General features: G+C 36.4%; 1 pseudogene; it reads right to left on the bottom strand.

Moving 5' to 3' along the window:
• LOC107674647 (protein tweety homolog 3-like) overlaps positions 1 to 25,433 on the bottom strand; it is a 66,494-nt pseudogene that overhangs the window by 20,163 nt on the left and 20,898 nt on the right.

The following is a 25,433-nucleotide window of genomic DNA, read 5'->3' as shown; positions in this document are numbered from 1 at the left end:
CACACACACACACACACACACACACACACACAAAGAGTTATGCAGATATCTACACACAAGCGCTCACCTTCGTTCTGGGGTAATCACGGACTGCAGAGCGCAGTAGTTCTGACACATCGTCCTGCATTTCCACCAGTGCTTTGTGACTTCCTGACAGCTTCTACAACAAGAAAAAACAAAACCAGTTACATGCTGAGTGTAAACATTATCTTGTTGACAAGCTTATACTTATAAAATACTTAATGTATTTTTCAACATTTACAGGTATTTTAGTTTTTTTCCATTTATTTCAACAGAAAGGAATTCATAGGAATCAGGTTATTATCATATACTAAAACTAGCACAAAAACATTGATCTAAAGAATAGGATTTAAAAGTGCCCTAAACAAAAAAGAAAAAAAAAAAGAAACTAATGACAGCAGTTAACTATAAAATTTCACAATGGTTAAAAAATATTTACATTCACATCTCATAATTATATGACACCCTGTATATAGTGTGGCATAAACACACTTGTTCAAAAGTTTGAGGTTGCTAAGATTTTTTAAAAACATTTTTGAAAGAAGTCAAGTTCACCAAGGCTACATTTATTTGATCGAAAATACACTAAAAACAACATTGTGACATTACTATTAGTAATATAGTATAATAATATAATTATAATATTTAAATACCCATTTTCTAATATATTTTAAAATGTAGTTTATTCCTGTGATGTCAAAGCTGAATTTTCTGCATCATTACTCAAGTCTTCAGTGTCACATGATCCTTCAGAATTCATTCTAATATGCTTATTTGCTGCTCACGAAACATTTGTAATTATTATCAATGTTGAAAACAGTTGTGCTGCTTAATATTTTTGTGGAAATTGTGATAAATGTTTTTCAGGATTCTTTGATGAATAGGAATTTTAAAAGAGCAGTCATTTTTTTAAATAGAAATCCTTCACAATATTATTGTCTAGACTGTCACGTTTGATCAATTTACAGCATCTTTACTAAATACAGTATGAATTTCTTAGTATAATTCATAAAACTATATCATTATTAATAATGCATGTAATTGTTTGATTCTAGTTATTTTCTGAAAGACACAAAAATGCAATGTTAAGAGCTAGACAGGTAATTCCACCTGGGTTGCGCAACTGACACTTCCTGCCCAGTGCAGATGTATTTCCTCGGTGTTCATTCACCACTGCACACACCCACGCTCACTTCACTGTTAGTACTGCAGGAGCAGTGAGAGCTGCTTGCATAATGCAACAGTGCATTTACACCCAGCAGCACAAGTCAGTGCAGTTTCTTGCACCCGGCCATTTAGGACATTTTAATGTGTGTCATGGAGCATTTCAGGAGCACAGGTCTTGAAAACATGAATATTTGAGAAGCCAAATGGCCACTGTGTCAGCATTGTCTGCCAAAAGTTCTACAATGATAGGCTGGAAAATGAGCTGACATTCACTGAGAAAGAGGTAGTGAAAGTACAACGTGTCCTTCTTTAGAAAGCTCACAGAAGACTTTTGCTTACTGTGTTGATTGCATGCAACAGAGCTGGAAACTAAAGTCAACAGGCAGCAGCAAGTACAGGTTCAGTACTGCTAGCAAGAATTATGAAAAACAACCTCACACAAATGCTATTCCTATGCCTTAGAAGATACATACTTTTGGTCAAAACAGCATTATATACACTACCTATTACACTATTACTACTTTTACCGAACAAGGACATTAAATTAACAGCTAAGACATTTATAATGTTACAAAAAGATTTCTATTTGAAATAAATGCTGCTCTTTTGAACTTCATATTCAAAGAATCTTGAAATATCTATGATGTTTCCACAAAAATATTAAGCAGCACAACTGTTTTTAACATTGATGATAAAAAAATAAGACGTTTGTTGAGCAGCAAATCAGCATATTAGAATGATTTCTGAAGTTTCATGTGACACTGAAGACTGGAGTAATGATGCTGAAAATTCAGCTTTGCCATCGCAGGAATAAACTACATTAGAATAAAATACATTCAAACAGAAAGGCTATTTTCAATTGTCTCAATGTTACTGTTTTTATTTGATCAAAAAACACAAACGCAGCCTTGGTGAGCATTTGTTTCAAAAACTCTCAAACTTTTGGCATCCTTCACAGATAAGGAAATCCCAGAAAAATACCTCTAGTTGTTTTGAATGCAATTGCATGTCATGTGTGAAATTAAGTGCTTATGTGCATAGGAGATAGCAAAGCAACTCTAATTTTTAAAGCATAATACGTGAAACTTGTTGCAGAATCTTCAACATTTCTCTTTAAAATGTTCCTAAAATATTCCTTGGTAACATTTTAAGTCTGAAATCAATATCCATTTCAAGAAATTGCTGTCTCAGATGTGAATCAGGCTCATTTCATCTGTATGCTGCATGAGAACTGGAGGAACTCCATTCAGAGACATCAGCTGACAAGTAGAGTGTTCAATCTCCATATTGGGCATTACCTTTCATTTAAATTAAATGACATCAAGACAATGGAGTGGCCGCTGACATAATCCATCAATCATGATCAGTTAAGAGCTGAGATTCGTCTGAATCATGCACATGCATTATTCAAATAAAGACGTGGAGTCTGACTCCATTAACTAAAGGAAGTGGCAGGAAGCCAAAGGGAGCACACATTTCCATTGAGCCGCCCATAATAAGCAGAATGCTAATGTACAGTGACAAACGAAACAGGGGGCGGCACTTCCCTTGTAATGAAGCGTGAGGAGGGAAGAGATTGGCTGTCTTCTAATCTCCAGTGAGATGCCTCGCTGTCTATTGTTTACACACACATCCTTACCACAATGAAGTCAAACTATCTACAGAAGGAACAACATTAATAGCCCCTCAAACCTCACATAAATACAGGTTCGCAGGCAAAGTGCACAGGACTAAACTCACTCAGAGTCTGATGGCAGAATCAGTGTTGTTTTGTTAATTAAAACTATAACTATTACAAATTATTTTTGTTAATCAAAATAAAGCTGAAATAAAATAAAATATGAATATTAGATGAAAAAAGCACTTTACTCAATTATTAATTTTATAAATTATATATAATTATATAAATGATACAAATAAGTTTAAGATAAAAAAAAACCTACAAAAGCACATAACAAAATACCCAAATTTAAACTAGAATTAAAAACTGAAAATATAAAAATAAAAAGCTAATTCAAAATATTAATAAATATTATAATAGAATATAAATACTAAACCTATACATTAGCCTGTTGTTAAAGTAACATATTTGAAGATTTTTTTTTTGAAAAAAGCACTTTACTCAATTATTAATTTTATAAATTATATATAATTATATATAACCTCATAGCAATGAATTCTCAGATTACCAGTTCCGTGACGCAAACATGTAATGCTGTATTATATTTCTGACAAATGAGGTACCCATAGAGGTGCATAATTTTGCTATTTGCAAAAAGCCTTTCTGTTGGGAATATCTCTATGATGCCAAACTTCCCTAGTTAGGAAGCTCACTAGGGTTTAGAACAGAGCCGATATACCTTTTTGAGGACATCTCTCAGAGATTTGAAAGTGAGCGATTTGGTTAACAGAAAATCTGAATCAAAAAATTTAAAAGAGGTAGAAGCTATAGTTACCTGTTGGAAGGGGTTGACCTGACCTATGTTACATGTGAGGTAATACTGCAGGATATCTGTAAAGAGAGAGAGAGAGGCAGTAGGTCAAGAGTAATGACATGAAAGAAATCAGCATTTATCATCTAGATGAAGACCCACTCAGGTATGAGGTTTTTTCCCCCTTGATTTGCTTGCCTCTACAAGCATATAATACAATTTTATGCACTGCAAGTGCAATAAACCTGCAACATTCAACAAAACTTTTCTCTTTTCTTTCCATTTCACATCAGCCCGAAGCAGATGAACCCACACACTGACACACTATCATTTACAGAGCTCAGAGAACCCACAGCAGCCATGTCAGGTATCTGAACCGCTATATTTCCAACCACGAGCAACCCTAAATTCAGTCCACCAAGCTAAGCATCACATTTTTCTTATGCAGAGGAGAATTTCCCAGTCAATGCATATGAATCAATAACTAATCCCAGACCAAATCTGCAGATTTTTTTGCATAGATATTGGAGGAAAATCTGTGGAATGAATTTAAACATGCAGAAAATGTTTAAATAAAGTTAAAGTTAAAGGCACTATTATTGGTAGCTGAGCAGTGAGCACATAATAAATTAGCCAAAATATCTAATAAATGAATAAGACTCTAGGCCTTCAGTCTTAGGGGTGATCAGGAATAATTCTTGCCTGGTGCAGGAAGTTAGTTACAAGTTCAAATCTCGCTCGCCTGAACATTACACATGCTTCTCAGTAAATGTGCATCAGTAATAGGGGTCATATTCGGTTGAATTTAATTTTGTGATTTCAACTTTTCAGCAAACATGAAGAGAACTTACATAATCACACATTTGAATAGTGCTGACAGGTCACTGAGGATTTTTATGAGGACTGAAAAGAAAGACGAGAGCTGTAGACTTCCTAAATAGCAGGTTGGTATCTCAAACATTGCAGCTTGACGCTAGCAGCACAAAGGTCATGAGTTTGATTCCCATAAATTACAAGTACAAAATGTACAATGTACACACACACAAAAAGTTTGGGGTCCTGTACTTTTTAACTGTGAAGTTGATTAAAATTAACTTGTAATGAATCTGATCTGTGAATGTAAAATGAATGGAAACGAAGATCTAGACTGCAGTGTTAAAAGAAATACTTTCTATTTCTGCACAGGAAATGGTACTAATTCACACAGTCCTCTCACAAACCTCCACACGCCAACACAGATGGAGTCTTGGGCCATCTTCATGCGCAGCTTGCAGCGTGGATGTGAATCAAAAACAGACACATGCGTCAAAGCGGTGGGTTTATTGAAGAGGAGTGATGCTTTCATCACTATCATTACACACGTGGACACACACATGGCAGCGGTCACAGGGAAAAGTCTCCCATCCCATACGACCGGCCTCCCTGATTGCCCTATAAATAGCATAATTATGGCAATGATGAGGGAAATAAACTGGCCTCTCAATTATATCCATGGATGGCTATATACAAAAGGCTGAACTGAGCGGCATTCATTTAGTGGAGTTCAAGGCTGGATTTATAGGTTGTAATAGTATTCAGTGAGAGGGCCAGAGCCCCACAGGCTCATATGTCATGTGTAAATGACCTCCAGTAATTGGATGTAATATTGGGTGACTAGTGATGCCCATCTGAAACCGAACAAAGACAATGGAGTGGCTTCCAAAAACGATCTGAGAGGAGGCAGAGCTCTAAATCCCACTCACGCTGCGATGACTGCAGGCTGTAAAAGATCCTGACTCATGCGAGGCAGGGAACACGCCAGCGCACTGACAGATCTTATTTATGAAGTGCGTCACAGCTTTTCTTCAATGATGATTGTAAAATGTAACATCCTTCTGAGACGTTATCAGATGAGTAAATGACATATATAATGGAAGACAATTATAGCATGCATTACTGTTGATTTTTTAAAGAGGAAAGCGTTTAATTTTGATACATGTTTGAAATATTGTCATCTTCTGGGTTCGAAATTCATATTGAGTGAACATCAAGTACACCTGATGTGGATAAACACTGTAATGTCATAGTAAAAAAACATGCTAGTAGGCTAGTCAATCATAACAGAGCTTATTTACGTGTAGAAGTAGCCAAAGCATTCGGCCTAATTCGAAAAAGTTAGATATTTTTGGTGTAAAATGAGTTCAAAAAAACGAATAAAATAAATACTGTTTCCAAAACTTTGTTTTTGTAAAGCCAGGCTAACATAAAACAAAAGTGTACTGTTATGAAAGTACATTAAATAATAAAAAAATGGAAAATAATAAAAAGTTCACTAGATTTATGATTTTAATTATTCCAAAAATGCATCACAGTCTGGCCTCTTTAGATTCAGTATTAAACAGCACAAAAGACATGCTGGAATACATACTGAGGCAGAAGAAACACGACGGATGGCACAGGGACATGTGCGCTATTTGTAAGTACAGAAATGTCTTGGTTCTATTCTAGGGAAAAGCAGTAGGATGACTCAGTCTTGGACAGTGATAGCCAGAAGGAACACACTCAGAGCTTTCTTTGTGGTTTCCATCTACAGCCATTAATGCTTCCGGCTGAATTACTGCTCCAAATATAATTCTGGACTAAAGGAACGCAATTAATGGAAAGGTGTAAGCTAAGATCTGATGTGCATATTTTGATGATGTTCCTGGAAATCAGAGATGTTTTTAGATTCGTTTCGTATGTGTCAGTCCACTTGCCATTTATGAGCAACAAAGACTTATTTTATTCTAGAATGGTGAGAGAAATTCTGAAATCCCACTAGTATATTTTGTTCCTGATGAAGGAATCATACTTTACCAATATTTTATCCAAACTATTCATTTTGCTCCTCTTTTCCACAGAATAATACATAGCGACCATGTCTGGCAAACTCCAAAAAAAGACAAATAAAAATCACCATAAAAGTAGTGTAATGACTTGTGTGCTATACTCCAAGTCTTCCAAGTCATATTATAGTTTTGTGCGAGGATCAGACTAAATTTTGCCATTATTTTCTTGAAAATCCTCCCCTTCAGTAAGGTGTTAAATTAATTAATGAGTCACTGAGTGGAATAGATTTTTTTTGAGCCAATTCTTTAAGAACTAGTTCATCTGGTTCATAGATCAGACTGATCGGTCTATAGTTTGACTCACTCAGCAATGTGGTTACAATTAAACTTTGCTTTTCTCTTTAACTTCAGAACAGTGTTATTATTATAGTATTATTTAAATACTATTTTACTACATTTTATTCTATTTTTAGAAAATTTTATGTGCTATTATTATTGTTTTTTTTTTTTAAATATATTTTGACATATAACAGGTCAATGTACTATAAAACAGTGAATCACTGTTTGTTTGTTTGCTTTACTTTGCTACGGATTTTGAGAGAGACTGAAAGTAAACGATGATGCAGCGCGGAGTCTGAATAGAGTGGATCCAACAACATCGCAACACACAGGTTTGAGTAAACGTGTTTTTACCATTATTGCATTGTCTGTTCCAGACCATTTGATATACACTGAGCATTTATACATTTTTAACCCAAATGACCCATGTGGTTTTCAGAGTATGTAAGCATCTATCTGTTATTTTAATAAGCGAAACTGTTAGCCAATCATAGCAGTGGGCGTTTACTTGCAAGTCTTGAATGCGCCCTGCCTATAAAAACAGACCGTTCTGCAGAGAGGCTCAAAAACAGGATATTCACATGGATCACTTGTACATGGTCACTACAAAACTGTGTTGGACTAAAAAAAGCCTGGGTGAAAATTCATAATTCTCCTTCTGAGTTACAAGTCTGGAAAGACAGCACGGTGAATAAATAAAGGCAGAATTTTCAATTTTGGGTGAACTATCCCTTTAAGGACTTATTTAGAGCAAATGAGAGGAAGACTGAAGATAGGAAGAACAAAGATAAGAATAGAGCCCAGAAGACACACGATTACATGGGTGCGTGAAGCTGATAGTCATATGGTTTTCATCCCCATCCTTCAGCGGTTTTCTCTTCCTTTCCTCTTATCGCTCTCCTATTCTCCAGAAGTTCTTGTTGTAGCTCTTCTCAGCCGACCAACAAAGTGATTAATCATAACAGACGCCAAAGCTGACATATCAAAACTGCTTCTACTACATTAATGCATATAGGGATCCACATGCATACAAAAATACACTTCTGCTTCCTGCGTAGCACCAATTCTTGGGGTCATTCACTGAGTCCCAATATAACCTCTGCATCTCAATGTCCATCTTTAATCACAGGTCCAACATAATGAAACCATTTAAAAACATTTTATAGGATTCACACATGTTCAGGGCATTGTTAAAGCTTCCTTTCCAAGGATTAAGTCATAGGAAGACCAATTTCCAATGGGCCGTATCCTGAGTCTACCTAGATTAGGCTTAACCAGAATGTGTGAGCATCAACTTTCCATCATCATCATCATCTTGCTATGGCCACCCAAAGAGGAACAATCGGACACACAAAACAAACACAGACTGAGAGAAAAAACACCCACACGGTTGTCTCTTCCCCCTGATTTACTGAAAGCATCCAGACTCCTGTGGATAATAAGGTCACTTTGAAGAGGAACTGCTGTGTTGAGTAACACTGATAAAGTGAGGAAGAGAAAGTCATATGGAACGCTTCCTCTCTGAGCTAACATGAAATGAACGCCTGCGTGACTGCTCATGCCTCAGAGAACACGCTCCTCTGTCAGGAGCTGTAGGACAGTCTGAATTCAGACAGACTCACAAGTGATTCATAATAACACCTGCTAGATTAAGCATCTTACTCACAAATCAGCAGGAGGTGAAAGAAAGGGAAAAAATGTAATATCTGTGAGATTTGAAAGAAAACTCTGTATTGGAATGAAATAAAACATACCTTTCTTGATAAGCATGTACTGCTCTGACACCTTGGTTATGTACATGTCAGGTGCCGCACAGAAGTCACCGAAGCCCTAAAATAAGAGAGAAAAGCAAACAATGTATATTAAAAGAGCATATTCTACACTTTACAGCATGCTATTTTCCCCTGAAGCTAAAAGATATTTGTAGGACCATTATTCAACTTCTCTATGGACAGTTTATCCATTAAATTGATCAAAAGTGAGAGTAAAGACCTTTATAATGTTACAAGAAATAATAAATGCTGGTCTGTAAAACTTCCTATTCATTTCAGCTTTCTATTCTATTCAACTTTCTATAAGAATTCTGGGAAAAATGTTCCATGGTTTCCACAAAAATATTAAGCAGTGCAACTGTTTTCAACATTGATAATAATAAGAAATGTTTGTTGAGCAGCAAATCAGCATATTAGAATGATTTCTGAAGGATCATGTGACACTGAATACTGGAGTAATGATGCTGAAAATTCAGCTTTAACATCACAGGAAGAAATTATATTTTAAAATATATTAAAATATAATATTTCACAATATTACTGATTTTACTATTTTGATCAAATAAATGCAGTCTTGGTGACTGGTAAGTGACTTCTTTCAAAAACATCTTACCAACCCCAAACGTTTGAACGGTAGTGTTTATATTTTAAGCCTATTTTAGCGACAGCGTTTACTTAGCATCCTGACAGCTTGCTGTGCTTTAACTGGTGGACAAGTGTTGCATTTTTTTAAAGATGGAATGTCAAGCTAAAAAATAGTCTAACTTTAAAAAAGGCACCATGAAATCCCTTAATTCTGTTTCATTGCATTTTTAAGTGAGTGAGTGATGTGACGTGTAGCCAAGTATGGTGTCCCATACTCAGAAATGTGATCAGGTCTTGGTAAATCCGAAACTAACCTAATCATACAGGGATTTCCATACAACCGATTTGCCAACTAGTAGTAGGCAACCCACTGACTAGTCCATTTTGACTTTTATCTGTAGGTCTGTACATTCCTAATATGTAAATGACCTTGATTATGAGTGTTAAGAGTATGTATACAAAAAATGGCATGGCATCCCCCCTTTAAGGAAGCTGTATAGTATACATGCTGCTATAGAGATAAGCTATTACTGGCTGCTTTAGGTAATTCCACAGATATAATTTAGGCATTTGCAGGGAGATCACAAGAGGAAGCATCATCACTACAATACTGTCCTGCCTCTGTGTGGAGAAGCGTTGCCATGGAGACACTCACCGAGGAGACAGTCAGTTCCAGACCCAGTGAGCCCCAGCTGATTACCAGCGCCAACACACCCAGAAAACACACCCTGAGAGGACACAGATAATCGTCATTTCAACCATCATTATATGCAGTGTATACATATTATGCACTGTTTAGAAAAACCCTTCATCCCACTACAATTTTCATAACTTTCATCTATAATATGAATTTAATGGTGGTAAAATTACAGAGGCAACAGTAGGATTCAAAACCATTAAGTAATAAGCACACGTATTGATATCATCCATATAGCATGTTGTTATATTTTGAGCCTCATATTTGTGTAAAACAAACTTCATTAAAACATCTGCTCACCTTCACATCTAGCATCTGATGCCCACTTTTGAGCATAATTATTTATTTATTTATAATTAGCATATATACACAAATTAAAAATAAATACATTTTTAATTTTATTTATTTTTTCAGTCTGCTAATCTTCAATGTTAAATTAAATGAAAATAGTTATATAATTTAAAATATAATACAATATAAAAAATAATTAAAATAATAAAAATATAATTTATATGAATTTTATATATATATGTATTCAAGTGTATGTATTCAAATGTATTCAAGGATGTTTATATATTTTATTTTATTGGAAAACAAGAAAAAAAATCTACATTCTGAACAAAAATTACTGTTTGCAGTATAACAACTCTAAAATCAAAAATCTTCCAGGTAAAATGGGCAGACAAAGGGATTTTTTTGGTGATGTGCACATTAATGAAAATTATAGTTCCATCTGTACCTTTAAATAAAGGCAAATCAAGCAGTAGGATGGTATCATAGTATCATGAAATGCCTTGAGTCAGGATTAAACTATGGCAACTTAAAGATTTCATGCTTTTAGCGGGTAGCAACTTTTACTGCAGAGCAAATCAATATCCTGACATTTATCTCCTGACACGGCCTCAAGACAAACCGGCTTTTTCGCTATATAATGTGAATGTGAAATGCTAAATAACTTAACATATAGTGAATAAGACAAGCTAGAGGGAATCAGTAAGCCAGCTTCAGGATACAGACGGCAGGCTTTAATGTGAGCTCTAGCCCGGGGGGAAACGATGCACTGCTTCCTCCTATAAGACACAGCAGGTTAACGACGGCCTTAGAGATACAATGGCTCTATCTGTAACACTGTTTATGGCAGGACTAGTGGAAAAGTTGGGCGCTATCGACGAAATGACTGAACATGACTGGCTCGACACCATGAACCTGAGGTACTAAAGCACACACAGGAAAGGATCAGTCAAGTGAAATCCCACAACAAATATAAGCCTATGCTTTTTCAAATCTCTCTCTCTCTCTATATATATATAAACATTCCATCTAATAAAAAAAAAAGACATTTTACCCAGTGTTTGTGTGCTTTATTTTTATAAACAGTGGGGTTCCAGAAGTAAAAATCCATTCACTTTCCCCATAGGGGAATAGATTTTTAAAAACAACTTTTAGACCTTTAAAGACAGACCTAATGAGAGCTACGGTATTGTTAATCAATGGTATATGCTTTAGTTAAAGCCATCAGCATCATTTTGACATGTTTTTTTTAAATATCTTTTTATGTTCAAGAGTGGAATTCCTGGTGAAAAATTAAATCTCTGCCAATCAGAGAACGGTCACAAGCAAACACCTAAACAGCTCTGTAGTGCATCTGCATTTGAATCTCCATTGTTTTTAAATGAATGATGTCATTCGCAGTGCTTTCTGGGATTGTAGTTCTTTCCCTCATTAACGTTAAGTACACAGTCTTGTCACTTTGATTTGAAGCAGAAAAGTATTTGAAAATCAGACAAAACGACAGTGGCAGAGTATTGGATTTGAATGCCATGTCAGCATCTGAGGCTCTTTTCATTGCAAAACCTAAGTTACAGAAAATACAGGATTTGCATAAATACAATAAAAATAAAAACCAAACAAAAAGAAAAATACAGCAGTTAAGATTATGCAAGTGGTTTTATATTTACATGTGATAAAAATTCTAAAGCGTTTCTAGTAAAATCTTACTAAGGTTGTCTAGCATTAAAAGCAGGACAGTCTAATAAAATATATTTAATGGAAAGGGGGGTCTTGCAAAACATACACAGAGCTGGGTCTTCCAGACAAAAAGACAACATTTGTAATGTTGTGATTGACCTAATGACATTTGTGATTGTGATTGCTAGTTGGTTTGGTTCGTGGCTTATAATGCTTTAAGAAAGACTTTTTAAAAATCCTCATGGGAAATATGAATAAGAAAAATACTTCCGGAACCAAGGCTGCTGAAAAGGTGGGTGGGCAGTGTTGCATTAGCTTTGCAACATCAAACTCTAGTTGTGTTTATGTATTTTCAGAGTGAACACAACAACACTGCAAAAGAGCACAGAATAGTTCATAAGTACACAGATTGGGATATACCTTCCACTGGTGAGTGTCTTCACCAATAGGAGGTGTATCCCAATCTGTGTACTTGTGTAGTATTCTGTGCTCTTTTGTAGCACTTCAGGTTGAGTGGCAGCATGAGGAAGTAAGCTGTTTTCGGTGAATGTGCGAGACTTCCAGTTCATTAGCCGCTGTAGGGAAATACCGAGAAGAAGAATAAAGTGCAGTAAACGGTAAAACTGTTTGCACAACAAACCAGTGTGTTCACAATAAAGATAATACAGTAAAATAATATGGTAAGACACACCAGTTTGCAATATCAAGCAGCAAAACAAGCTGTTTTGTCCAGCTAAAAATAGCTGGAATCAGATACGACCGGAAGCCAGACATTTTAAATTTACAAATGGACGCGGCCACTCTTTATGGGAAAAATAAGGTGGATAGAGCAGTTTTGGAAGAGTGCTAATGTGTCTGTTTTTATGAGCTACGTTGTTCAGGCACTCTGGAGAGCTTGTCACGCTGTTGTTCTTCTGTGCCATCTCAGCTTTAAAACTTCCCAGAGGGGGTGAATCGGAGAGAAAGAGACATTATGATTTCTCTGTTGGAGCTAAAACAGAAGAGCATAACTAACACTTCATAAATCAATCTGGTGTAACTGCTTTGACTGAGAGTCAGAAATCATTCATCACAGCCTCACGGAGTGGCATTGAGTGCATGGCTCTGACTTTTGTGGGTCACTGACAAGAGCAGATCAAATATCGCTGGTCATCTGCTAGTTTCTCTAAGCTCTGTTTTCCCTGATGTACCACACATGACCCATAGACACATCCATATGACAAGTCTTACCCAATCAGAGTTCCTTTGGAGTTGCGGATGAGGCCGAAGAGCACCAGCAGGCAAATGAGCACATCAAACAGCAGCAGACCCAGGTAGCCCAGCCACCTAAAGACAACACATTAACATCACAAGCACAGCAAAATTCACAGTCAATGTAACAAACACTGTATAACAATGTATCGCAAACTCAAATATGGTAACACTTTAAGAAACATGAACAAATAGTATAAGATGCTTAACAGATCAGTATAAGTATATATAACAGATCAGTTGTATATCTAAATAGTGAAATCTAAATATATGAAAAAGGGGACAGTTAGCTGTTTTTCTTTTAAGAAATTGATATTTTCAGTAACCAAGGATGAATTAGATTGATAATTCATAATGTTACAAAAAAAAAAAAATAATAATAATATTGTAATAGTATTTCACAATATGACGGTTTTAAGTGCAGCCTTGGTAAGTATAAGAGACTTCTTTAACAAAAAAAAAAGGTTATAGACGGTAATGTTTGCAAGTTTGAAATATAAGTTTAATAACATCTGTTTAAATGTAAATGCCTTGATGAAGTAGCTTTTTTTCTGAAACGTATCCATTCAAAACTTGCCAGCACGATTTTAGGGGTTGTTGTTGTTAGCATAAAGATGGCAACTTTTGTATGAGTAAGCACCATTTACATTTTCAGAAAATGTAATTTTTTTTTAAATCAAAGCCAAAATTATTTGGTTTTATGGGTGTATCCTGTTTTGGAAGCCTGAAATTAAACTTGTTTGGCTTTTTAAGGCAAACAAACAGACCCCAAAGCAATTTCTTTCAGTGAGAAATGTAAATGGCTGACGAGAGGTGGAAAGAGGCAGCGAGTGAACAGAATACTAATTTCTATTCTCTCTAAGAGTGCACTGTTCACATCTTATGCGATACAGAGAAATCCTTTGAGCGTTTTTTTTCTCCTGACACTTTTTGGATGTTAGAAAGGTTTCACACCTTCAAACAAACTGAAGTACACTTCATAATGTGTGTCAGAAACATTTCTAGGGTTGTCGCAACACTAAAATTTACCAGCATAAGGAATTAATACATTTCTGTCAGCCAAACCCCTATTACTAGATATGTTTACTTGAAGTAACCCTTAGATTTTAATTTAATATTTACACATTTACATGTTCACAGTTCCCTATTTTTTTTAATAAATACATTAATTAGTTTTTCCATCAACATACAAACCCCCAACACTTTCATAAACTTGAGTTAGGGAAACCCTGACCAATACCTACAAGAGCCTGTTTTACGATTCTCGAAACCAATATTAAAACCAGAGAAAAACAATTATTTTCCTTTATTAAAAATAAATAAAAATATAAATACTTGAACTTGGGTGCTGAAATCTTATTTTCTTTTAAATTTTAGAATTGATTTTGTACTGAAGTAGAATGTTTGACATTCTTACATATTTCTTTTAGTGATATTGCCATTCCTGTGAAAGAAAGTACGTACCTGTACCAGTCATACAGTTCAGTCTGGGTTGCCAGATCCTCCAGGGAGATGCTGAGATTGCTCCAAAAGGGAATGTCAGCCATCTGACGAACCAGCTCATTCCGCTGATCCTGGAGTTTCTGTATGATGGACAGGTAGTCTGTGTGCTTTGCATACTGTTCCTTTAGCAGCCGAAGGTTCTCGTCCACAGTCTGGCTCTGAGCTGATGTACTTTCTGTCACCTACAAACACACACATTTGCTTTGTAAGCTCTTATCGCATGAGCTACAGATCACACAGTAAAACATCCAAGTATGTCAGTGAGATTGTCAAGCTCTGGTGTGTTTTGGAGAGATGGAGCACCATGTGAACATAACCCAGTGTGCATCAGTGCCTCACCAGTCTGTGCACTCCTGACACTGTACGGTTGGCATGGCGGAGGGAGTAGGTAAGCCGATTCACACCGTCACAGGTCTCACCATTGCCGTAGAAACCAACAGCAATGCCGGCACTGTAAGGAGACACAGAGAGAGGCATGAGGAGGAGGGGACAGGGAATGGAGGCCTTCAGCAGAGCTGTGGTAACCCTGAGGAATAGGTCAGTAATGTCCCAAAATCCCTGCACACAGCCGGAAGAAAACGCATACATGCCGCTAATTCAGATTCCATTGTCCTGACAACACAACTGAACACACATAAACGACTTATTAAATAATAGTGAAGGCTCACAGATCCTTCAGGGCACTGATTTACAGCAGTCATTCCAAAACAGAGGTACTTAGGAATGTTTCAGGGGTACATGTAAAGATTTGAAAAACATTTAAATATTAAAAATAAACAATTAATCTTGTGAATTTTTTTCTGTAATAACTGCATATACACAATCCTTTTTGACATTTATTTAATGCTCAAAGCACACAAAAAATTTATGACAATGCCCTAAAACAGACGATTAATCGTCATAATCACAATTATTTCGTAGACAATTAATCGTCAGACAAATTTCATAATCGTGACAGACCTAAGCTTACTGCATTACATATAGCTCATAACCAGAAGGTTGCTGGTTCAAGCCTAATAAAGGCCAACCTGTGAATAAGACAAATAGCCCTTTGCTCCATGGGGACTGTCAATGTAATAAGAGCCCTAAATGTTAACAATCTAAATGACTCCTCACTTACGTCTTTGTACAGTTAGCAACTAACAAAATGCTCTTCTGTGGTCACAAAGAGGCTTTAGTCCATTTAGTCAAAGTGTCTGTGCAAGTGTGAGAACCACAAAGAGAAACATATTGGTCAAATGATCGATAGCACTATGAAACTCAACACAACATTGACTCAGACTGTTGGGCTACTACAACAGCGCTGGGAGAAGACAGATGAAAACGAATCGATTGCTCTAACAGCTTTGACCAACCAGAGAATCGGGTCACAAACACACGGCTGCCCCACAAACCTACTGATGCCGTTCAAAGCAATGTACGCCCAGCAGCGGATCACCTGCAACAGAGCTGTAGATGACCACCAACACATCCGACTTGAACTTGTTGCCTCACCACCAGGTGGCAGAACAGCACAACCCGCCAATGGGGCTTTCAATCCCACTCATTCCCATTCCCCTCCCTCTCTCGCTCAAGTATGTCACCCAACTCCATTGTAAAGCATTCAATGGCAGCTACAATCAGCGGCCACCCCGCTTAAGGGGGTTCTGCAGCTAAACAAAGAGCTATTCACCGCAGGACAGGCCCCGCAGCTCTCAGCCAAAGTACATTTAAGACGCATTCCATGCGCTTGCCAGTTTTATCATTTGCATCACGAACAGGCCAAAGTCTAAGTATTAAGATTTCACAATAATGCGTGAATTGTGAAGGACCCATTGTCTCTGAAGCACTTCACAGGAAGTCACTTGAGTTGAAGCGAGTGACAGTCTCTCAAACTAAACTCTTTATTTTGTAAACAAGCAGTCAGTTGTGTTAAACCGACGAGGTGTGTTGGTTTTATTCTCCATGCGCTGTGCTGTTCGGACGGGGCGTGTTGCAGCACGAATGTGCAGATCAGGAAGCAGATGTCACCTCGCCGTACCCCCCAAGGCCACGGTCATGTGACCCATTAGAAAGGTCTCAGTGGAGTTCCCAGCATTCCTGCTACACTGTAAATCTGGTGGATAATCTGCATTAGCAAAGTTAACTAAATACACAAAAACACACAGTATAATCTCTCACAGCACAACATGAATGGCTAGAGAGTGATGAGGGCCATTTCTTTTCTCATATTGTTTGCATTAAAACAAATTATAATGCTACTTGTGCTTACACTATTACAGAACTATGCAATTGCGTCACTAAGAAATTATTTGTATATAAGAAGCAGAGGTTCATATTCCCCAAGGAGGTAGAAGTAAATTCATATTTCAGGACTATATGTTCAAGGTGGCATTCTGTAATGAGTTTTTTTTTTTTTTAATAGAATAAAAATAAATAAATTCCAAAAATATTTCCATGACAGACAAAAAAAAAAGCAATGTTCAAGGACAGAAATGCTTAGTTATAGCTGCTCAGAGATGAATAGCAAACAATACCTTCAAAAAATGTACTGGTACAATGCTGGTATAACAGTGGCCCTGAATCTCATGATTCTGTCTGAATCTCATCACTGTATATAAGATGTGATATCAAACCAAGTGGCATCTGTGAACAAATCCTGCTTAAGCTTTCCTCAGAAAGAACTTCACTTTTCTGAGGCATTTTTGCAACATGTAATAAACTGGGGTAAAGTCATTTTAGTGGATGTATAAAGTCAAGAACAGACCCTGTCAGAGAAACCACAAATGTAGCTGATTACATTAAGTATGAACATTTTCAGTAATATTTGACAACCAGAATGTGTAATTTTGGATACTTTTGTTAAATGTTTTTACTTAACAGTGTAACTTTGCCATTTTTTTTAAAATAAATGCCACATGGTTTGATATTTTGAACTTGCAAAGCAATATATTTTTAAACCTGGCTTAAGTATACTTTTTAGGGCCACTGTATAGCATGTTACGGTTTCCTTACCATAATCATATACAGCACCATTGTATTTAAATGGTACTGTAAGTTACTTCTAAGAATACTATGGTATTCCAATTGTAATAGTATCAAACAAAATATGGGTAGGCCAAACAAACCTGTCAGCTACTAAATAAAAAAGGCAGCAGTGAGGTTCATAGGGTCAGATACATCAAATCATACAAGATATATCTCAGATTATGGTTATACTGAGAGAAGGGAAGTGATTGTGGACTAAGGCAAAATATGACCAGAGGACATATCAATCAATGTTCCCGCAGCTGTGGCCTTTGGTGGTCCGATATCACTGCTGTCCTGTATTAAAGAAAGCTCAGTCTGTCTGACAGTGTCTTTTCTGGGTCACAGCTCTCATGGGTCTATACAGACATTCTTCAAACAAATAAATAACAAAAATAAGCCAGATGACTCATTGAAATCTATACCAGGGCTCCCCAATGCTAAGAAGCAGACTTTAGTTGCATAACATATAATAAGTAATGACCTGTGATTGCTGATCAATGTGAATGGGGTTAAATGCTCCTTAGAGAATAACACTCCATTGACTGGACAGATCACACTGAGCTATCTCATTACTCATGCTCGTCCTGGTGCGCCCTTCCCCCTAAAGCACAGCGTCCTGAATCAGTGGGGAGTTGGTTAAGTGGAGTGTCACACAGTTAAGACGAGACTGGTTCGGTCACTGTGCCCAAAGAGTGAGCGCCGGCCTTTGGTGTTGTATACATGATCTGTATACAACAGCTAGAGTTACCAATTTGAAAAAAAAATTACACACACATATAAATACATACAATACATACATAGACAGATCATTTTCGGATTCAATCCCACATTTAAATATGGTTCTCAATCTAAAGATTTTACAGTCTGTAGCTAGCAGCAAATCCTTTAATGGATGTCTGTGATGGTTACAATTAGTGCTGGGTGGTATGACCAAAAATTTATTTCTGTGTCATCACGTTCTATTAGTTCTACAGCTTCAGTTTTGGAACTTTCACGCTTAGTAATACATACAGCTGTTCCCTCACCACAGTGCAACAGTGAAAAGGGACCCCTTTCAAACAGTGTCGCGTTCCGAATGTTGTTTAAGCGACATACACCGGTATTGCGGTATTTAAAAAAATTATATCATAACAAAAATAAACACCGGTATTCGGTATGAACCGGTATACCGCCCAGCACTAGTTACAATACTTTAGCACTGAAAAAACATAAATAGAAACCTTTGACATTTTCGGAGTGATTACACATATGCGCGGAAGAGTTTAAAAAAACAGCGCCTATGAGCTATCATTCTAGTGAGACAAAAAAAAAAGGTAATGAAACTTATTATTTTTATCTAATAGTTTACAGATTATTGATAATATCACAATATTCACATTCCCCAATGTTATATTGTCAGCAAAAATATTGCGTTAAAATTAAATATACCGCCTACACTGTCCATTAACATTAGCAGAGACAGAATATCTTTCATATGTAAGAAATATTGACATTATAACTGAAATATACCTAATTGAACAGAACTGAATCAAAACTAGAATCAAGAGCGTGTGAATCAGAATCGAATCTGGGAATCTGCTAGGGCTGCACGATATATCGAAATTATCGAAATATCGCAAATGTAAATATCGCAATATGCATATCGCAAGGGTGTGCGATATCTGATTAATTTTAATAATAGGCTACTTAAATCAAAACCTTGCAAAAGGTCAATCTGAATACTACGGTTTATTTTATCTATGCTTGTAAATAGTGTATTTCTTTTTCTTTCTTTTTTTTTTACTGACTGTTCACTTGCCTTTAATCATGTTTGAACTTTCTCAGACTATAGTTTTTGCTGTGGTATATGAAGAAGTACTTAAAGTGTGTGGAAAGCAAAGTTACAATGATATAAAATTAGTGTCGTTAATTTTTTTTTTTTGTATGTTCACATTGATGTTAAAATGATATTTTAAAATATAATTTAAATTGATTTTATACACTTTAAGCAATATCGTATTGCATATCGAATATCACATTTTTTAACAAGGTATCACATATCGCATTTTTCTTCAATATTCCACAGCCCTAGAATCTGCTATAATTAAATAATTTGTATATTATACAATGATGTACAACTGGACAGATCCATCATATTTCTGGTGTAAAAATGTTGGATTGACAAGCTTATATACTCCTGTCTCAAGCCCTTCAAAAGCCCAAATCAAATGTACACTAGCTGCTGTGATGCTATCAGAGCCTTTGAAGTGGCTTCAATGTCAAGTCATGAGCCGATTAGCATAAATTCTGTAAAGGTTTCAAAGTCTTGCACTGGATTTCCATAATCTTTAGTTATGTAGCACTACAGCTAAAATATGTCTGAAGCTGCAGACATCGGAAGTCCAAGCGTGAAACTTAGGTGCTTGTGCATCTGGAATGAGTCCTCCAGGCTGTTTCACACCAACTACATTCAAAGTAGTGGACTTGACTTGCAAGCTTCAAACTATATCAATTCTGATTGAACAGCGTGCATTTGAATGGATTTCATCTGTACTAAATCCACGTGGTGCAACAGAACACAAAATAGACAATAAAAAAACACACCTATGAAGGAGCAAATAACAACACAAACCCTAAATGTTACTCACAATAAACAGGAAACATTTAGAGTAGGTGTTAACCTATACGACTGATTGGACAGTGATGGTATCTACAGTTACATGACTTAGATTCTGCGGTTTACGATCACTCCTCTGCGTCGTCATGAATCATTGATTCAGGACAGGGGATTGCATGTCTCAACCACATTTTGTAAAACATTCTTGTACTTTCTGGTTTCTATTTGAGCACTCATGTGTTTCTTCAAATGTGTCCACTGAGATTTCTTGTAAAGCTCTCAAAATAAGTGCCTTCATCAGCAAATCCCAAGAGGTTTCGCCATACAATTTGCTTCCAAGAAAGAACAAAAATTAAAAACTAGATTTCCATTTCAATAGAAGCAGAATTAGTGGATATATCTAATACTAAATCCAATAGCATACGTTAAACTTCAGGTCCAGACTGCAGATGGTACATATTGCAAAGGCTTCTTACTAAACCGTTAGTTTCAATAGGCTGGCTAGATCCACAGATTCTACAGCAAGACTGTCCACTGAACAGACCGTATGAGCTCCTTTCCTCCTCATGCATAAAAGAGGAGTAGTCCATGCAGAATCAGCACTTTTTCACATTTTCTGTGCTGATTGGGGTGGAATATCTGCAGAGTTTTGCAGAATAAACTCAAATATGGTCAATTTTGCTTGAAACTCACACACAAGAGATGGGTGAGGAGATTCGTATGAATGACGTACAAAAGAATAACGTGGAAATCTGCAGAGCTTTCAGTGGAATTCTGCTGGTGCAGTTACCATGCAGGCGTGCTGATGTGAAATAAGACAATGTTTGATGTTCGCTGCTTTAAAAGACACGTTTTCTTTAAAAAGCAAACATTGCTGTGGGACTCAGGAAAAACAGTTTCAGGCACAACGTAATGGCCAAAGATGTCTATTTGAATGTGTATGGCTTTAGAAGTGGGCGATGAATTAAAAGAAGCAACTTTTGAGATGTTTTACTGTGCAAACTATCTAACAGCCAAAGCACATCATGCAGTGAGCATGCAAATAAAAAAAAAAAAAATCCAGATTAACTCGTCATCATCTGAACAACAAGTTGACCATCACAATCATTCATTATAATTATCACTTTAAAAAGTACTATTTCTTCACATACTTAAAGTGTACACTTAAAAGTGAGAACGAAGCCAGCCTAAAGCATTACTGGCTGCAGGCACGCATTATGAGAATATTAATATCACATTATGAGAAATCCTGAGTCATGTTTCTCGCAGGTGTGATGATTATTAATGGTGTTTGTGTTGAAAATGGGCTGATCTTCCTGGCCACGGGGAGAGATCAGTAGTGAGCCTGTGAACAAAACGGAGAAAGTGTTCTCCATATTTCCACTTCCACACAGGACCAGATGTGCATTGATAAACTTTCACAGAAGGGAAGATGCTTGCTCAACATACAAACTCACAGCAGAAAGAAAGAGACAGAGAGAAAGAAAGAGATAAGAGTTTTAGTGACTGATATAGCAAAAGAGTGAACGGGGTGTGAGACTGACAGAGAACGACAGACTAACTCTTCATGGATTAAGTAGGTCCACACAGAATGAATCTACACACTTCCCCCCCCACAATACAAAACAAAACAAAAAGATATAATCAATCAAATAAAAAAACAAAAAAAGAAAAAGAAAAAATCCAGGTTGGCCTAAAATGGATACAATTTACTTTCTGAAAACTCATTATGGTCTTATTTTTATTGATTTGCATTATGTTATGTTATATGTTATGTTATGTTATATGTAATGTTATATGTTACGTTATGTTATATATTTTTTTTTAAATGTGCACTGATAAATAATCTAAGTAATATTAGGATGCATATTAATTAACTATTAGGGTCCATTTTGCTTCCATGGTGGCTTCAAAGAAGGTAAGAAGAGACAGCAACACTCCTTAGAATATTTTGCCTTGTCTTTGAGCTCTTTACAACTTCTGAGCTGGAAAAAGAAAAAAGAAAAAAGGTACATGTACTGAAGACAGGATTTACTGCTTGGTATGTAACTCATAGTGGCCATAAAGTTCTCACCTGTCATCTTGCCTGACAGGACAGCTAAGAACATACACAGAAGAACAGAGATTCACAAAACTACACAGCAGGCCCTCTCTCATGCTGACACTATCACAGGCAGACTCCCTGAAGAGTGAACGCACGTTAACATGGACAAAACATGAGGAGCGGTCATGAGAAGCGGGGGGTGGTGGTGGAAAAAGGTGGTGGTCTTTTTTGTCAGTCCTTGATGATGGCTGTAATGCCAGAAGCCACAAGTTAGGAATTGCTGGGAAAGACGCTGCCATAGCAACAGGGTTTATTTGAAACAGGACAATAGCCGAGCCTCAACTTTCCCACCAAATTCTTTTCATTCACATTGTGCATCCATTTTGCTTTCGAACATCATCATAACAAAAGCCAGCATTACTTATTCAATCTGTTTGTTCATGAATCCTGCCATTGGTTTGTATTCACTCAGAGAAACATCTTGACCTCTTGAATTTTAATGGATTATAATGCACTTGAAAGAAAACAGCACTACAGTCGATTCTGAAGACAATGAAGGAAAACTAGAGTGAAGGAAAGCAGAAACACTCTTTGTGGTTTCATGCATTACAGCAGCAGCACCAGAGAGAAGGTTGTAGTCGGAAGTAATGACTCTCTCATGCACAAGCCCACTTTATTCTGCAGCTCAGCACTTGTCATCATCGACATTATAACACACCAGGAATAGCCAATGAAACAGTCAATGTTTCAACTCAGCAAATTTCACAAACCAATCAATAGACATCCTGTGATTAATCCAAGCTATCTAAAACTTGTGTATGGAGGGACCTAGAGGGGATTCTCACGGAGTCAAATCACTCAAATGTGCATTTTTCTCAATTTGCATTAAAGATTCAATTTTTTTTAACCATTTGCTACACACCATTTCACTATGAGATCCAAATGACCTAGACATGATCATGAAAAGTCACCTACAAATCATCAAAAGCAAGATACCACGATGCCAAAAACTATGAAAAAAAGGACATTTGAATTTGAAAGTAACGTTAAATTTGAACAACTAGAATTCATAGGAATGCACTGATATTAAAATATGTCCGATACCAATAAAATGACAGATAGCTAATATTAAAATTCTATACTACTTTGCCTAAATAAATGAAAAACAAAGCACTTAAAACTATTTTAAATGCTACAAGTGAATTACAATGTAAATTTTATGCACCAACATTATAATGTAAAGACTGAAAAATGGATATTGATTTTGAGATTTGCTTTGGGTTACATCAAATAGTGTCATTAATTTATTAATAGTGTCCTAGGAAAACTAGGACATGAGAAAAAATTTAATTCGTCAGGTGCATCTGAATTCTGACTTTTTTGATTGCCAAAATTTCAGTGCTCCCCATGGTTTATCTGTGGTTTTGTCATGGCAGAGCAATGGTCTGAAGAGTATCCCGCTAAGCAAGTTGGTTCAAGTTCAACTGCCTGAACAATGAACTGAGTGGCTCATGGATATCTAGCTCACTTCCTACTCAAACTCTGCTGCTCTGATTAACCTGGCAAACTCGGGCAATTCCAGTGATTAGTTCCTCACCAAAAGCACTCATTGTAACAACCTTTTTACCACTTAGTAACTTCTTTACCAGATGGATTTATCAACTAAATCTGGGCGCTGACACTAGCTTAAAAGGTTAGTTCATGCAAAAATGAAAATTTGGTAATCAATTATTCATAATCATGTCATTCAAAACCTGTATAACTTCCTTTCTTGTATTGTAACCAAAACTGTTTGGTTACCAACATTTCTCGAAATATCTTCTCCTGCATAATGCCAGCCAATGAGTGCAAAAGGTTGAAACTACTGCCAAAGTAACACACTAAAACAGAACAGTATTGGCTAAGCATTTCAGTACTGCCATAAAACATGTTTCTGGCCTGATTAACTTTCATATTGATACAGTGGACATTTTCTTTTGGATAAATCTTACATTAGCCCTTGCCACTGAGGAGTTCTGGGGCTACAGGTAGAACCAGGGCTCCCGACTGCGACCATTTTTTCTGCCTGTGCGACTAAATTTTGTGTGCGGTCGCACTGGCGCGACCACCGCGTTGGTCAACTCATAAGCGCTGCAATTTCTGTTGCATATGAGAAACATCAAACGGCAAACGAAACTGAAAGCATAACACACCAGCGCTTAGAGAGTATACTCGCCGCGTCAGCACGAGCGCGAAGGTGCGCGCAGCAAAAATGACACGCATATTGAAGGAAACGATGGATGGTTTTCAAGCGAAAGTCAAGTAAAAGAGCTCTTCTTAAACCAGAGAAGGTGAACATGCTGGTATTCTTGTGGGGGAAAAAACGTGCAAGCACTGTCACCGTTTTACTTTTCTTTGTTTTCATTTTTGAAAAATGTGTTATCTTTGCTGTTTACCTCACATTACGCTATGGAGGCTCTCTTTTATTTATTTTTTTATTTGATTCCTTAGTGATTGCTAAACGTTCTGTAATTTATTAGTCGGTATATAATACAGCATGTGGTGTATGCCATGCCTCATTTTATCCGTTTTTGTTAATGAACGTTTTGTAAGCTAGTTTGTCATTGTATCTTACTGATTTATTGTTGTTGTGCTGTTTAATTAAGAATAACAATGAATCCATCTTTTGTTTTAGTCTTAAAAAAATGAAAGGTTTGTAGATGAAAAAATATAAATATAAATGAACGTTTTGTAAGCTAGTTTGTCATTGTATCTTACTGATTTATTGTTGTTGTGCTGTTTAATTAAGAATAACAATGAATCCATCTTTTGTTTTAGTCTTAAAAAAATGAAAGGTTTGTAGATGAAAAAATATAAATATAAATGAACGTTTTGTAAGCTAGTTTGTCATTGTATCTTACTGATTTATTGTTGTTGTGCTGTTTAATTAAGAATAACAATGAATCCATCTTTTGTTTTAGTCTTAAAAAAATGAAGTGACAACAAGATCGCGAATTCGAAAGTGAAAGCATCCGAAGCCCGCGGCTTAACACAGCAAAAGAGAAACTCCCATTCACAAAATTCAAATCACAAATAATACTACTGATGATAAAGAACGGGTTGAATGTTAACCACTTTCATTTCCATATAACTATAACTATAAACTATGATAAAAGTTCATCAGCATGTAGTGTTGTCAAAAGACCCGGTATTTCGGTACCAAGTCGGTACTAAAAAAATGAAAACGTTACGGTACCAGGTTT

This window comes from Sinocyclocheilus anshuiensis, unplaced genomic scaffold (assembly GCF_001515605.1).
Source record: "Sinocyclocheilus anshuiensis isolate Anshui unplaced genomic scaffold, SAMN03320099.WGS_v1.1 scaffold152, whole genome shotgun sequence".
Lineage (NCBI taxonomy): Eukaryota > Metazoa > Chordata > Actinopteri > Cypriniformes > Cyprinidae > Sinocyclocheilus > Sinocyclocheilus anshuiensis.
The sequence above is the reverse complement of the archived record's forward strand: the minus strand, read 5'-3'. Positions and strand labels throughout refer to the sequence as shown.